The sequence below is a fragment of the Peromyscus maniculatus genome, chromosome 11 (assembly GCF_049852395.1).
Source record: "Peromyscus maniculatus bairdii isolate BWxNUB_F1_BW_parent chromosome 11, HU_Pman_BW_mat_3.1, whole genome shotgun sequence".
Lineage (NCBI taxonomy): Eukaryota > Metazoa > Chordata > Mammalia > Rodentia > Cricetidae > Peromyscus > Peromyscus maniculatus.
In genome coordinates, this window is record NC_134862.1 from 55,199,887 (window position 1) to 55,213,127 (window position 13,241).

A 13,241-nucleotide genomic window follows, 5' to 3' on the forward strand; every position below is an offset into this window, starting at 1 on the left:
AGGATTTTAGGTTGAACCTTCAAGAGTTGAGTGCTTTTCTCATTGTTGCTTCTGCATCCCACACCGTTAACACCAGGTGGCATTTCACGGCCTGGGCAGATTCCAGCTATAGTTACCCAGTATGCAATACATTCCCATCTTCTAGACTGGCTTTGGTTTTCTCCTTACTGGAAGCCCAACTATCATTTTAGAGCTGTTCCTCTATCTGTAGCTCTGTCTTCTTTCCTTCCCCATGGAAGCTGACAGTTTCCTTTTGAAGTTACTAAACAAAAATGGGACATGTGATATATATATATATATATATATATATATATATATATATATATATATACATATAGTGTTTCATTACTTGTGGACAAGTATTAAAAGTGTTACAAGTGATTCAAGAACCGCAAAACCACAAATGTCTTACATGTTTACATGTGTATAGTTTTGTAAGCAGTAATGCTTGGTATCATATTGTAGTGGCATATTAGAAGTTAGTGCATTGATTTAATATACCTTTGAACTTCAAGATGAAACACTGATAATAACATATACAATAAAATGTGGAAAATCTTCACCTTTGCTTTTTTTGTATGTGAGTCTGTGAAATTCTATATAGGAGTAGGAGATAAAATCCAAAACAACTAATACCGAACAGAATTGTGAGTTCACACTGAGAAACGCTGTGCTTGAGGAAATGTTAGCCTTTCACAAGCTGGATAGAAATAGCAGCTTCTGTAGCTTTTCTGATCTCAAATGGAGACCTGATCTCATGATTTTTGTCTTGAACTTGTAGTTTGAAGATAACTTACTGTAATACTCTCTTCCTGTTGTATGTCTTTGATTCATTTTCCTATTTTGTGCCCAGAAATTGTTTTCTATTTTGCATGTCTGAGATGCTATGCTAATGGATTTGGGAATGTTTAATCTGCTAACCATTTCTTTTTCATGTTTGTAACATATCTGTTAATTGTGGAACATTGTTGGCTGTATCCAGTACTCTAGGCTTTGCCCAGCTGGACATCTGTTTTGTGTGTTGATTGCTGACTTTTTCATGAGACTCGATAGCTCAGTGTTGCTTGCTTAGGTTGCCATTAAGTGAGTTGGCCTCTTCTTCAGTAATTGTTGAAGCTCTCACTTTTTCCTCCCTTTCTAATGGAAATAAAGTAGCTGCTTTGTTCAGAAACAGTTTTCTGTAAAATGGAATTCCTACCTCTAAGAGTCGTCTAAAAGCTGCCTGGGAAACTTGGGTGTGATGGTGTTTACTTTTAATCCCAGCATTTGGGAAGTGGAGGCAAGAGGATCAATAGTTCAAGGTCATCCTCAGCTACAAAGTGAGTTGGAGGTCATCGTGGGCTATATGACATCCTGTCTCAGAACACCAGAATAAAAAGAAACATAAATAAAGGAGAGTTTAGGATTTATTAACATGTATTACATTAGTATGGTAGAAAATGTAAAAGTATTTTTATTGAGCTATGTCTTCCCCACAAACATGATAAAGTCTATTACTATGTATTTGAGAACCTAGGAATAGATCTGTGTAGAATATTATAAGTATGTGTACTCTTAGGTTAAGTATGTTAATACTTAGGAGAAAAATCATTAAAACAAACATGAAAAAGTAATGCATATAAAGTAACAACACAGTATATAGGAAAGGATATTTCCTATTGCAAAAAATAAAAATCATGCATGAATTAATAATGTTGAAGAGATGAAAGTTTAATAGAGATATGTGCCAGCTAGTCTTATGTTAACTTGACACAAGCTAGAGTTATCTGAAATTAGGGAAGCTTAACTGAAAAAATGCTGCCATGAAATCCAGCTATAAGGTATTGTCTCAATTAGTGATTGATGGGAGAGGACCCAGCCCATGATGGGTCCTGGGTTCTTTAAGAAATCAGGTCCCAGGCTGAGCTCTGGGAAGCCAATCAATGAGAACAAGGAGGGATTCTGCATGCGGGGGATGTCAAAATCATGATAGAAAGACATGCAGAGATGATCGGTCACACTAGTGGAAGCCCATGAACTGTAGACTACTGGCTGTGGAGCCCCCATGGGACTGGACTAGCTCCTCTAGATATGGAAGATGGTTGTTTGGCTCAAACTGTTTGGGGGGCACCCAGGCAGGGGGATCGGGATCCATCCCTGGTGCATGGGCAGGCTTTGGGGAGCTCAGTGACTGTGGTATGATGCCTTGCACAGTCTTGGTGGCAGTGGGAATGGACTTGAACTTGCCTAGGCTCAGTGTGCTGGGCTCTGCTGACTCCCCATGGGAGGCCTTAAATTGGGGGATATGGGGATTGAGGGGTAGCTAGGGAGGGAGGGCTGGAGGGTGGAAGGAGGGAGGAGGTGGGATCTGTGGGTGGTATATAGAGTGAGTAGAAAATTTCCTAATAAAGAAAAATGAAAAAAAAATTAGACTGAGCAAAGCCATGGGGTACAAGCAAGTGAGAAGCATCCCTCTGTGGCCTTTGCATCAGTTCCTGCTTCCAGATTCTTGAACAGTGATATGGCAGTGAAAGCCATTAAAATCTTTCCTCTAAAACTTGATTTTTTGGTCATAGTGTTTTGTCACAGCTATAGAAACTCTAAGACACAGCAACAGTTTTGTTTGTATAGTAAACTGCATTTACAAAACTATAATGCTGAGTGATTACTATTTTGAGTTTGTGGGGCTCTGCAGTTTTACAGAGTTCCACAAAAGGAAAATTATATCCTAGTTTATAAAGCATACAATGGTTAATTTTTATTAAACTATGAATGCATATGAATGTATCTGCATGAAAAATACCACTTTCTTATATGTTATAAAGACTCTCTTTTGTTCCCTCAGAGATTATAGCTGTGAAAACTTTCTAATGCTTAATCTGGAAACAAGTGTACTTCTACAGTCCCAGTGAAGCCAACAGGTAGTGGTTTTGCTTAAACTGTTTGTGTTAACAGTCATTTACCATGTGGAATGGTGTATGGTTTGTAACCTTTATTCATTAGTTTTCCCAGCTACATTTTCAAAAGGAAAAGTTTGTTGTGTGCGTGATTAGATTGTGGGAGATAAAGAATCCTCAAGAACTTGCTGACTTTTCCTTGTGCTTGGGGTCAAGGGAGTTAGGATTTAAAGATAAACAAAATGACTGGGTAGTAGCCAGGCTCACTGCCATCTGAATGCCTTATAGGTGTATGTAATGAAGGTTGTGGTCGATGTGTCACTGGGTAGAGCCACAGTTTTACTTTAAAGAGTTGGTAAAAAAATATATATTGTTCCTAAAACTTACAATTACAGATGAACAGGACATTTTTTTCTCTTTTTTGAAAAAGGAAACTAATTTGGATCACCAAATGGCCTTTTGATGTAGTACTGAAAGGAGCAGAGGTGTACTACGGCAGCAGAGCATCTACCTGAGAAAATGGCCTCAACCACCAGGACCACCAAAGCACCCAGGGTGGGGGCATAACGGCTTCTGGGATTTCTTGACTTTGAAATGAGCCAACTAAGGAACAAGTAGTTTTGACAAATAATGGGTAGAACTTTTAAAGACTGAAAGAGGTAAATAGAATTCAAATAAAACTATTTCACTGGGTTCAATCCGTGTTACATGTTATAGGACGGGGAAATAGTCTCAGATTGATTTTACCTTTGGCTGAGGGACTTTAGTACGAATTTCAAATGGCCTGGTAACTCCCATCACTCAGAACTGAATTAGAATTTTCATCGTCAGGTTTGCTCTCACTGAAATACAGGACTGGGGTGTATCACAATAGAGAAGTCCTCTGTCACTTACTATCACATCTGCCAGCCAATGACGATGTACGGTGGGTGTTTGGTCCTATAAACAACAGTACTACTCTAGGCCACTAACCTTGACCCTACCCACCCCAATATGGAAAAAATTTAAGACTATGAAAATAATCGACATGAGAGTTATGTGTGTCCTGTTCTTTAACCACAGGTGGTGCTGTAGCTTGCTCTGTCAGGTACCTCCCATTGGACTAGCAGTGTGTGAAATGATAGTAAAAAAGAGCTTCATTGAATGTTTGTAGTGCCAGAAAAGGCAACTTCTTAATGTATGCCCCTTTAGGAGTTTTGAAAAAAATTGACTCCTTGGAAAGGGAACTGTTGTGAGAGTTTGAAACTGCACTTGTATGTATATACTTCTAGCGACAAGGAGTGAGCTGAGAATGCACTGAAAAAAAAAATACTGACAACATCCATCTAAGCAAATTCCAAATTATCAGCTTCTGGAATCATATTCCACATATTCGAGAAAAAAAAACTAAGGTAACTAAATACTAAATACGTATCTTATTTGCTTATCTCAAAAATTTGAAAAATGTACAACTTCCTTATCAGCCACACCAGATCTGATAGTACAGCCATGATGCCAGAACTCAGAAAGTTGTAACAGGTGAATGAATTTTGTCATTAAATTTCTGCGTGGGTTACATAATGATACTCAGCATGAATAACAAGATTAAATAAATATACATTCACACACACTCACATTTGCACTGCCTCCTGAAACTATCGTACTTTATTTAACTACAACAGATATATTTGTAGTACTAAATGTATGGTTAAGTACCACAAACAAAATACAAAATTACAAATATCTAAAAGTTAGGGAAAAATACAACTAAATAACTGAGGAAAGAATAATTGAAGCATGCATAATTAAGGACAATAAAATGATAAGAATATATTGAAAATACATTAATTTTTTTTATTTTGCCTTTTGTTTCCAGAGCTGAGGACTGAACCCAGGGCCTTGCATTTGCTAGGCAAGCGCTCTACCACTGAGCTTAATCCCCAACCACCATTAATTTTTATATAATAGAAATGAGAAAATATTTTCTCCTGCTTGGATATGCAAATTTGCAAGGGCGAGATATGTTTATGAGAGAGAGGTAGTGAAAGAGAGGGAGAGGGAGAGAAAGAGAAAGAGGAAGAGAGAGAGAAAGCATATGACATTAGTCTGATAATCTTGGTTAACTTGCATAACATTACAATTTAAATTTTTTCAACTTAATGTAATTTTTTGCATTTTTTCCAATTCTGTCCATTTCCCTGTAAATTTTATTTCATTTATCTTTATAGTAGAATAAAATTCCATTGTATATATGTGCCATATTTTCATCCATTCATCTATTCATGAACATCTTGCTATGCATAGCAATGTATCATGGAAACCTTGCTGAACTAAAAAGAAGAAGAAGAAGAAGAAGAAAAGAAGAAGAAGAAGAAGAAGAAGAAGAAGAAGAAGAAGAAGAAGAAGAAGAAGAAGAAGAAGAAGAAGAAGAAGAAGAAGAAGAGCCCAGCACAGAATATGGATAAGGAAGTATGTCTGATGTCTGTAGGAGGATATAGAGTGCTGTGATGACGTGTGCCATGTGGTGATCCTGATTTTCACAATGGCAGCAATAGTTTACCTTCCAACACTGGATAATGGTTTCTCTTTCTTGTCATCCTTTGCCAGCATTTCTTGCCATTTGCTTTTTTGATGGTATTCATTTAAAAAAGTACCATTTGAAAATTATTTTCCTTGTCTCCTTCTAATTTACTTACATTAGTTTTTTTAGTATTTTTTTATTATTATTAAGAGATTTTTTAGTTCATTTTACATAACAACCACAGATTCCCCTCTCCTCCCTCCTACCACTCCCCAGGTTTCCCCCACAACCCACCCCCCCATTCCCACCTCCTCCAAAGTAAGGTCTCCCATGAGGTCAGCAGATTGTGGTACATTCAGATGAGGCAGGTCCAAGCCCCTCCTCCCCGCACCAAGGCTGCGAAAGGTGTCCCACCATAGGCACAAACCTCCAAAAAGCTGGCTCATGCACCAGGGAAGGGCCCCAATCCCACTGCCTGGTCCCCCTAAACAGTTCAAGCTAAACAACTGTCTCACCTATCCAGAGGGCCTAGTCCAGTACCATAGGAGCTCCTCAGCTATTGGTCCATAGTTCATGAGTTTCCACTATTTTGGCTGTTCATCTCTGTACATTTTCCTGTTATGATCTCCATTTTCCCTTGCTCATAGAATCCCTTTGTTCTCTCAGTGTGGCACTTCTTATCTTGAGAAACATAATTTACAAAAGATGTACTTTCAATGAATAAAAACATATAGATATTTGGCTTTGTTAGTAGACCACAGGAAATGTGAAAGTGACTCTGAAGGATCTGAATGTAGGTGATATAGGAAGTATTATGTATTATATGCTTATGAGGAAAGGTTATGGAAAGGGTTTATGCTGCCTTGACCTTGTGAGGTGCTTGGTTACCAGCTTTGTGATTGTTTTGATTAAAACTAGTAAATATCACTGAAGGATAAGATTCATCTCACAGAAGCCCAGTTATCAATGACATAGGCTTAAGAATGCTAAATTATCAAATTGGAAAGGGTAGTTCCTGTCTTCATAAGCCTTTTTAGATGTGGCATGAATATAGGCACAAAGAAATTCTGCACTAGGAAACCTGCAGAATTCTAGGTGGGACACTGGCAGATTTACAGTGTGGTAAGCAAGATGGATTCTTGATAGTGGTGTGTGTAGCAGACTATTCATTGTAGAGGAGGAAATGACAGAGCGTGTCTTGGCTGCTCTGTTATTTTTACTTACAAGGTTATGAGTCTCGGTCTTTGCTTTCATACAATTGGGAAATGTCATTTCTCTTCACTGTATTTTCCCCTTCCATCTTCAGGTTAAAAAAGAGAGAGAGAGAGACTTTTACCATATGAAGAACATAAGAAAGCTTCTCATGTGACCTGAAACCACATGCTTCATGCGGTTCTGTTTACTTCTGCAAACATTCTCTGGGGAAATGTTCTGAAAACGACACAGGACAAAGTTAGCAGCTTAAGGGCCCTTAGATCCATGAGTGGAGAACACAGCCATCTCAAAATAAAGTAAGATAAAAATGAAAACTAACACAGTGGAATTGGACAAAACAAGCAGACAGAAAAGATCTCAAGAGGTGTCACAAGAAAATAAAACAACAACAACAATACCAAACGGGAAGCCAATAATATGTACATGAAAGATCTGGTGCAGATCCAGTGCATGCTGTCTAAGTCTCTCTGAGTTCATATGAACTTTGATCGTGTTGATTTAGAGGAATTTGTTCTCCTAGTGCTCTCTATCCCCTCTGACCTCTAATTTTTCAACCTCCTCTTCTGTAGGGTTTCTTGAGCCCTGAGAAGAAGAATTTGATGGAGACATTCTATTTAGAACTAAGTGCTCCAAGGTCTCTCATACTCTTCATAGTATCTGACTGTGGGTCTCAGTATTTGTTCCTATCTGCTTCAGTGGGAAGTTTCCCTGATGATGGCTGAAGGAGGTACTGATTTGTGAATATAGCTTAATGTCATTAGAAGTTATTTTACTGCTACAGGTTATTTGTTATTTAACTCAATTTAATTTCCCCTAGTTCCCTAGGCTACCCATTCTCATGTTCTTGGTCATCTAAACAGTGTCAGGTATAGGTTCCATATTGCCGAGTAGGCCTTTAGACAAATTAGATATTGCTTGGTTACTCTCACTAGTTTTGTGGCAATATTGAGCTAGCATATATTGCATTTAGGACACCAGGGTAGATCAAAGTATTACAGCTGAGGTGGTATTTAACTTTCTTTTTGTTAGCTTCCAGAATTCCTTCCAGTACCCAAAACCCTAGAATGTAGGGGGTGAAGTCTCTCTGTAGGCATCAGCCGGACTTCCCTGTGTACAAGGAGTTGTGTAGATGTGGTCTTGCAATGAGGTCTTGCTGTCAGTTTCTGCAGAGCAACACACAATCTTGGCAATAGCCTGGGTTGTTTGGAGGCTGCCATAGGAAGCCTTTGGACATCGCTCTGTTAGATGTGATCCAATCCCAATATTTGAAGCTTAATTTGTTGATGAGATGTCTGTTTGGGGATCTGTCTCCTCATTATTTGGTGACTTCATGTAGATACCCTTTATATATGCATATATTTTAGAAAGATTCTACTATATCAGATTTCCACATTGCTGCTCAACTGACCCTTAATTTTAGCCATCTCTCCCTTTATTTTCTCTCTTTTTTCCTCTTTTCCTCCCCCACTTGGTCCTCCCATTCCAGCCTCCTGATCCATTCATAACTGTACTATTTCCCTTTCCTGTTGAGGTATGTCCCTCGAAACCCTTTCTCTATACATAGGTTCTAAAGCAAAAGATAACATCGAGTTTTCTGTATTTTTAATATGAAAAATTCCTTTTCCTTTTCAGAGTAATCACAGAGAGCATAATCTTGTACATTTTTGTCTGCATTTAGAGGCAGCCTCACAGGCTATGATGAGAACATACAGTTAAGACAGTAGGAGCCCTATGAAGAGCATGGATGTGAGCTTTACAGAATTCCATGCCTTAATATCATGTATACTATTAGTGTCTAGGAACCATAAAATACATTCTTTTTTTTGTAGCAACACATGAAAAGATAGGAAATAGTTTTAAGATGGAATAGTATTATTTATTTTCCTTTAACAAAATGTTAAAGACAACTTACACAAAAGTAAATATTGTACTGAGGCCTATTTGTGGTGGATTTCTTCATCCCTGATAGCATATGGTAGGCAAGTAACACACACTTTTGTTGCGTGGATACTGTCTTGAAGTTGAATTTCTCATTAGTCTTCAATACTGATAGCATGGGAACATCTTGGGACATTATTATGTTCCAAATTCAGAGACTATTTGTAGATGTAACCAACCGTCTTATTAAATAAGAAACACAGAAACAATGTAAAAGAGAAAGCCAAGAGGTCAGAGCTCAGAGCTAAAATCTCACCCTTCCTCCTGCTGTCCCAGCTTCGCGAAAAGAGACCTACTTCCTGTCCGTTCGTATTTTTAAAGTATGTTGTTCTGCCTTCTCATTGGTTGTAAACCCAAACACATGACTGCCTCGTCACTGTCTGAATGTACAGCCCCCTAGGTCTTAAAGGCATATGTCTCCAATGCTGGCTGTATCCCTGAACACACAGAGATCTTATGGGATTAAAGGCGTGTGCCGCCACCGCCACACTCTTGCTATGGCTCTAATAGCTCTGACCCTGAACACACAGATATCTATGGGATTAAAGGCGTGTGCCACCACCGCCACACTCTTGCTATGGCTCTAATAGCTCTGACCCCCAGACAACTTTATTTATTAACATACAATCAAATTAATATTTCAGTACAAATCAGAATAATATTTCAATACAATTAGATTACCACCACAACTATTTGAAGCATGCCTTGGAATACCTGTACCATATCCATAGTGAGCAACACTGAATCAGAGAAAATTGTGTAAGTTTGAGGATGATGCCTAGGGAGATTATAGAAGAAAGAAACTGAAAATCAGGGATGAAGCAACATAGGATTTGGATTATTAATTTAAAGCCAGACCAGTCACCACAGTTGTGTTTAGTTTTATTATTTGTTTGTTTATTTATTGTACACTTTTTCTAGTACAATTCAGAGACCATGTAGGCATAAATGTTATTGGAAAATCTTTAGTTTTGGAATTCAGTTCTTAAATAACAGATACAAAATATGTGGAAAATAAGAATGTTTCAAAGAACCAATTAACACCATACTAACAGAATCTAATTAAAGTGCCAAGGAAGAAAATTTTTTAAAAAAAGGAATAGTGTCATCTAGGCAGGGCAAATGTAGGGATGGGTAAATTATGTGAAATGAGATAAAATATAGTTGAGATGGCTTCAAATTAAGATGATGATGAAAGTGCAGTACCTGAAAATAAGAACTAGAAATATTAGATTGAATTAAGTTCAGTTTGGCTTCATATAGAATGGAGACATTCAGTGACATTCAGTGTAACTCAAAATAGAATCAATTATTTCATCTTTATTTACTAAAATATAATCCTTCTATTATTCACTTTTAGTAATATGGTTTCAAAACTGGTAAGTCTGGTTATCTTAATTTAAAGTGCAAATGTAAATTGATTTTTGAGGGCATCTGTAATTTCCCTAATATACATACTCATGTATATACACCTAAATACTTCAGTGTGACAAGCATCTCTTCTTCTATCAAGAGAGACTTCTATCACAGTTTGGGATCCTGAAGTCTCTTCATCAATAATGCAGGCCTAGACGTTTTCTCAGATGAGTGCTTTCACTAGACTCTTAAGAAAGCTTAATTGGATATTCAGCTGTGTCCTCTCTTTGGCCCATAGCAGGACAGACCTCTGCTACACTCTCATCAACTCTTCATACTGTATAGACAGAAGTGTCCATTTCCCCATCCATTAGTGCACTGCAGGCATTATCAGTCCAGACATATTAACTTGCTCTTAGATAATATTTCTTCTAGTGTCAGGGACATGGATATCTAGTAGCAGGCATGGGCCACTCTGCTGTACATATAAGTCATCTTTTCCACCTTCAGATCTGATGGACACTGAAAGATTCATTTTGGAGTGCAATCCCGAAGAAGAACCTTTTGGAACTCTGATCCAAATCCCCATCAGACTACAGCAGAAGACTCTTCAATTGTTTCTTAAGTTTCGATGTTTTAGTGTTAACTACTTAGACATTGTATTTGTAAGCTTACCACACTCACATTCTTCAGTTTGCTCTGTACATATGATCACTCTGAAGAACTGTTTTCAGTCCCCAGACACATTAGAGACACTTCCACTTCCTGATCATGTATAAGATGAGCCTTAAATCTGAAAGCATCTAAAATACTGTATTTGAAATAACTATACATATATATTATATGTAAGGTCTTCATTGTATAACAGGTCCTCATGAAATATATATTCTAATACTAGAAAGAATTTCTGTTTTAGATACTTAAAATTTTCACCTTGAATTATTCAAAAGATAGAAAATTTATATTTTGAAAAACATCTCCATGATTAAGAGTCATAAATAGACAGTATTTCCAAACTAAGAAAAAAATCATTATACAGTTTTACATCATAAATCAGAGGTGCATAGACACTTAGTGTATGCCCTAGAGCATGCTAGCCACTATTATATCATTCACATTTTACCTTGGAGAATTTCATGTATCTGCAATTTTTTCAGGGAGAAAATATAACATGACATTTTAAAATAATATGTTATAAAATAACAAGAAGAGATACCACAATATTTAACAGGGTTTTTAATAGGGATAACTCACTGTCTTTTTCTCCATAAATCTATCTTGTGAGCCGCATATCTTTCTATATTATTCATTTCAAATTATTTCTACATATACTCTTTAAGGCTCTGAGATATGTTTCTTAATGTGTTGCATGTGTTTTGTCTTCATATTTTTAGCTACATGTTTTGTACCTCACATCTATACTTTATACTTTGAGTTTTCAAATACTACTTGAAATTTATAGATATTATTTTTGCTATCTTACATCTAACTATTATATTATTTTACCTATATGTGGATTGATTTGCTCTCTCAACAACTGAAATGCCATTCTACAGGAAGTGTTCAAACATCATCAATTATAAATGAAATTATTAATATTTTTCTTATTGAAGTCTGCCAGAGTCAAAAGATATGAATTGCTGATTATTTTCAAGAATGTAAAGACATATGAATGCAAAATACATAGAATGATCGAAATGCCCAGCTACATTTTTGATCCTAATAAATTAATGGGATAGCTTATTTTATTTCAGGGGAAAATACCCATATCAGAATAATATAGGTTTATTCTTATTAACTAGTTAACTAGTTTATTGTCTAATATAAACCAGAAGAATTAATTACAATAGTAACACATGAGAAGATAAACTAACAAAATTATTATTTGAGCATTATAGCTAGTTTAAACCTAAAATTTAAATAATATATGGCTGCAATAGTACTCTAACTAATGCTAAGCATAACCTCATATTAACACAGAGGTATTACAAAAGTATTTAATAATCCAACTGAATAAATTTCTGAAGACCAAATTCTAATCATGCATGATGATTCATAGGTAGAGTTTAGAACAATTGTTCAGTTATGCTATTCGGGAACAGTGTACTTGCATCTACCCATGAACCTGGAAAGATCACCTGGAAAGCTCATTGCCACCAGCATGTCCTTTATTTTTTAAATTTATTTTGCCTTAAGTTCTTGTTGCAACAAGAAATAAAGTGAAAACTCAGTCCTATCACAACATTTTGTCCATAGTTAAATGTGAGAGCATGGCATTTATGATGCTTAAACATTATACTGAATGCAACTAGTAATTACTTACAGATTAATATTCATCCATAATTTCCTTTGGTTTTTGGCATAAGCTTTATATATGTATTGATAGTCATTTGTCTGTGGTTATTATTTCTAGAGAGATGAAATCTGAAGATTTCATAGAAGGAAATACCAATTTATTACAATATTATGGATTAAATTTTAATAGAGGAAATGTTGCTCAAAATTATAGAATGCATTTAAAAATATTCACTTTTCATTATCTGAATTCTATTTAAGCTTAACCTAATATGAGCTTCCCCAGAGTGGGGTAGCTTGAGTGTTAGACAGGGCTGATTTAGTATTAACATGCAATTTGTATGCAAACTATTGAGAAATAGTTTTTAAAGATTTTTTTAAAAAATGTTTATGCCCCTAATTGCTTTAAACATAACCATATTTTTGCTTGTAAACTGTCAAGTCTCTAGTGGGTCATGTGGCTGTGTGTGTGTGTGTGTGTGTGTGTGTGTGTGTGTGTGTGTGTATAAAAAATCTCCAACAAATAAGTTCAGAGTCTTGGATGACTAAAATTCAAGCAACTAATATAGACAAAACTGTTACGGTATTTTAAGGAATGTAGGTGAGGCTTCAGAGTGCTCAGAAGCTGTGAGTACACACTGCTCTTGTACATGGGGTGCTAACAACATGCTGTAAAACAAGATCCAGAGGATCAGACACCCTCTTTCCATACTTCTGGGGCACTTGCTCAACATGTACATTTACATCCACAATACACATAAACACATACTCACAATTAAATGTAAAATAAATCTCCAATAAAGAGAAATCAAGGCACATCGTCAGAACACTTACCACAATGATGATAAAGCAGATGTTGAGAATTAAGAAGATAACAAATTAGCAGATGTGAATGATCAAGCCAGCCTGAGTGTTGTCTCACTTATGAAATTTCTTCACAATTATTTTAGGATCAGAGACATAAATTTGCATTACTCCTAACTTTTAAAGTACTTCTTACCTTGGGTGGAAATGCCATATCTTCAGTACTGGCTCATTTGATCTTAGGATATATAGCAGTG